A 4,129-nucleotide genomic window follows, 5' to 3' on the forward strand; every position below is an offset into this window, starting at 1 on the left:
ATTAAAAGCTTCTATTCTCTACTTGTCCGAACTATTTATCGTCCATGTTTCACTCCATACAAATACTTTCAAAAATGACTTCCTGACACTTATATCTATACTCGATATCAACAAATTTCTCTTCTTCAGAAACGCTTTCCTTGCCATTGCCAGTCTACGTTTTATATCCTCTCTACTTCGACCATCGTCAGTTATTTTCCTCCCCAAATAGCAAAATTCCTTTACTACTTTAAGTGTCTCATTTCCTAATCTAATTCCCTCAGCATCACCCGACTTAATTCGACTACATTCCATTATCCTCGTTTTGCTTTTGTTGATGTTCATCTTATATCCACCTATCAAGCCACTGTCCATTCCGTTCAACTGCTCTTCCAAGTCCTTTGCTGTCTCAGACAGAATTACAATGTCATCGGCGAACCTCAAAGTTTATATTTCTTCTCCATGGATTTTAATACCTACTCCGAATTTTTCTTTTGTTTCCTTCACTGCTTGTTCAATATACAGATTGAATAACATCGGGGAGAGACTACAACCCTGTCTCACTCCCATCCCAACCCACTGCTTCCCTTTCATACCCCTCGACTCTTATAACTGCCATCTGGTTTCTGTACAAATTGTAAATAGCCTTTAGCTCCCTGTATTTTACCCCTGCCACCTTCAGAATTTGAAAGAGCGTATTCCAGTCAATATTGTCAAAAGCTTTCTCTAAGTCTACAAATGCTAGAAACGTAGGTTTGCCTTTTCTTAATATTTCTTCTAAGATAAGTCGTAGGGTCAGTATTGCCTCACGTGTTCCAACATTTCTACGGAATCCAAAGTGATCTTCCCCGAGGTCGGCTTCTACCAGTTTTTCCATTCGTCTGTAAAGAATCAGCTTCAATATTTTGCAGCCGTGACTTATTAAACTGATAGTTCGGTAATTTTCACATTTGTCAACACCTGTTTTCTTTGGGATTGGAATTATTATATTCTTCTAGAAGTCTGAGGGTATTTCGCCTGTTTCATACATCTTGCTCGCTAGATGGTAGAGTTTAGTCAGGACTGGCTCTCCCAAGGCTGTCAGTAGTTCTAATGGAATGTTGTCTACTCCCGGGGCCTTGTTTCGACTCAGGTCTTTCAGTGCTCTGTCAAACTCTTCGCGCAGTATTATATCTCCCATTTCATCTTCATCTATGTCCTCTTCCATTTCCATAATATTGTCCTCAAGTAAATCGCCCTTGCATAGACCCTCTATATACTCCTTTCACCTTTCTGCTTTCCCTTCTTTGCTTAGAACTGGGTTTCCATCTGAGCTTTCGATATTCTTACAAGTGGTTCTCTTTTCTCTGAAGGTCTCTTTAATTTTCCTGTAGGCTGTATCTATCTTACCCCTAGTGAGATAAGTCTCTACATCCTTACATTTGTCCTCTATCCATGCCTGCTTAGCCATTTTGCACTTCATGTCGATCTCATTTTTGAGACGTTTGTATTCCTTTTTGCCTGCTTCATTTACTGCATTTTTATATTTTCTCCTTTCATCAATTACATTCAGTATTTCTTCTGTCAGCCAAGTATTTCTACTAGCCCTCGTCTTTTTACCTACTTGATCCTCAGCTGCCTTCACTACTTCATTCCTCAAAGCTACCCATTCTTCTACTGTATTTCTTTCCCCCATTCCTGTCAATTGTTCCCTTATGCTCTCCCTGAAACTCTGTACAACCTCTGGTTTAGTCAGTTTATCCAGGTCCCATCTCCTTAAATTCCCACCTTTTTGCAGTTTCTTCAGTTTTAATCTACAGGTCATAACCAATAGATTGTGGTCAGAATCCACATCTGCCCCTGGCAATGTCTTACAATTTAAAACCTGGTTCCTAAATCTCTGTCTTACCATTATATAATCTATTTGATACCATTTAGTATCTCCAGGGTTCTTCAATGTATACAACCTTCTTTCATGATTCTTAAACCAAATGTTAGCTATGATTAATTTGTGCTCTGTGCAAAGTTCTTCCAGGCGGTTTCCTCTTTCATTTCTTGCCCCCAATCCATAATTACCTACTACGTTTCCTTCTCTCCATTTTCCTACTGCTGAATTCCAGTCACCTATGACTATTAAATTTTCGTCTCCCTTCACAATCTGAATATTTTCTTTTATTTCATCATGCAGTTCTTCAATTTCTTCGTCATCTGCAGAGCTAGTTGGCATATAAACTAGTAGTACTGTAGTAGGCGTGGGTTTCGTATCTATCTTGGCCACAATAATGCGTTCACTATGCTGTTTGTAGTAGCTTACCCGCAGTCCTATTTTCCTATTCATTATTAAACCTACTCCTGCATTACGCCTACTTGATTTTGTGTTTATAACCCTGTAGGCACCTGACCAGAAGTCTTGTTCCTCCTTCCACCGAACTGCACTAATCCCCACTATATCTATTTATAACCTATCAATTTCCCTTTTTAAATTTTCTAACCTACCTTCCCAATTAAGGGATCTGACATTCCACGCTCCGATCCGTAGAACGCCAGTTTTCTTTCTCCTTATAATGACATCCTCTTGAGTAGTCCCCGCCCGAAGATCCGAATGGGGGACTATTTTATCTGCGGAATATTTTACCCATGAGGACGCCATCATCATTTAACCATAAAGTAAAGCTGCACGCCCTCGGAAAAAATTACGACTGTAGTTTCCCCTTGCTTTCAGCCGTTCGCAGTACCAGCACAGCAAGGCCGTTTTGGTTAGTGTTACAAGGCCAGATCAGTCAATCATCCAGACTGTTGCCCTTGCAACTACTGAAAAGGCTGCTGCCCCTCTTGAGGAACCACACGTTTGTCTGGCCTCACAACAGATACTCCTCCATTGTGGCAGCACCTACGGTACGGCTATCTGTATCGCTGAGGCACGGAAGCCTCCCCACCAACTGCAAGGTCCATGGTTCATGGGGGGGCTAACTGTTTCAAATAAAACACTCTTGAGTTTCACTGTGGTTTCTATTCCGCGACCTATCGTTCGTTACCTTCCGAATAGCCCTCGTATTTTTGGACCTAGTTATATGTGATAAGTGCTATATTAATGAGTATTCAAATAAGAATGTATTACTTTTTAATTCCAAAATTCTTCACTCGGTGGCTGACGGAGTCCCTGATTTCAAAAATGTGTTCATATGTGTGTGAAATCTTATGTGACTTAACTACTAAGGTCATCAGTCCCTAAGCTTGCACACTACTTAACCTAAATTATCCTAAGGACAAGCACACACACACATGCCCGAGGGAGGACTCAAACCTCCGCCGGGACCAGCCGCGCAGTCCGTGATTGCAGCGCCCTACACTGCTCGCCTAATCCCGCGCGGCGGTCTCTGGTTTCGTTGAAGCTGTAAGGCGATGTCTTATTTCCGACAGATAAATATTTTGCTCCGCTCGCTAACAGAATTAGGTTTTTTTAACGTGTGAAGAGTCTCCTCATTGAAGACACCAATAAATATAAAGCAGAATGAAATATCCACTCTGTAGCGGACTGAGCGACTGATGTGAAACACCCTGCAAAATTGAGTCGGCAGAGCTCTTGCCCATGAAAACATAAAGTCCCGAGTTCGAATCTCGGTCGGGCACACAGTCTGTCTTCCAGGAGGTTCGAAATTTGAAATATTTATTGCTCAGTTATATGTAATTTTTGTGTATTCTTCAACGCCAAACTTGACACTAACCTAGTGTACATAGACGCACTGAACATGCTGTCCTCTAATTGTTGAGGCCAAACATTACTCGATAAATCGAACTCTATACCCGACAGTGGCCGAAGTACAGCCATGTTCCAGTACATTTTGTGCGCGCAGTCACCTCGCAGAAAAGGCACGCAAATGATCGCGGAAAATACACTACCCCGCCAAGCGTATCTGAACACCTATTAGTGGACATTAGTAGCGATCTTTAGCCTTTTTGACAGCCTGCACTCTGCTGAGTCCACCTTCAGTGATGTGTCTGACTATTCGTGGAGAAATGGCTGTCCAGCCTTCCACAAGAGCCGAAAGCCGAGAGGGTAGTGGTGTTGGACGCTGGGGATTGGTATAAAGTCGACGCTCCAACTAGTCCCACTCGTGTTTCGTAGGGTTCAGATCATGAGTATTGGCAGGTGAACTCATTTGAATGAAGT

Source organism: Schistocerca nitens, chromosome 9 (assembly GCF_023898315.1).
Source record: "Schistocerca nitens isolate TAMUIC-IGC-003100 chromosome 9, iqSchNite1.1, whole genome shotgun sequence".
Lineage (NCBI taxonomy): Eukaryota > Metazoa > Arthropoda > Insecta > Orthoptera > Acrididae > Schistocerca > Schistocerca nitens.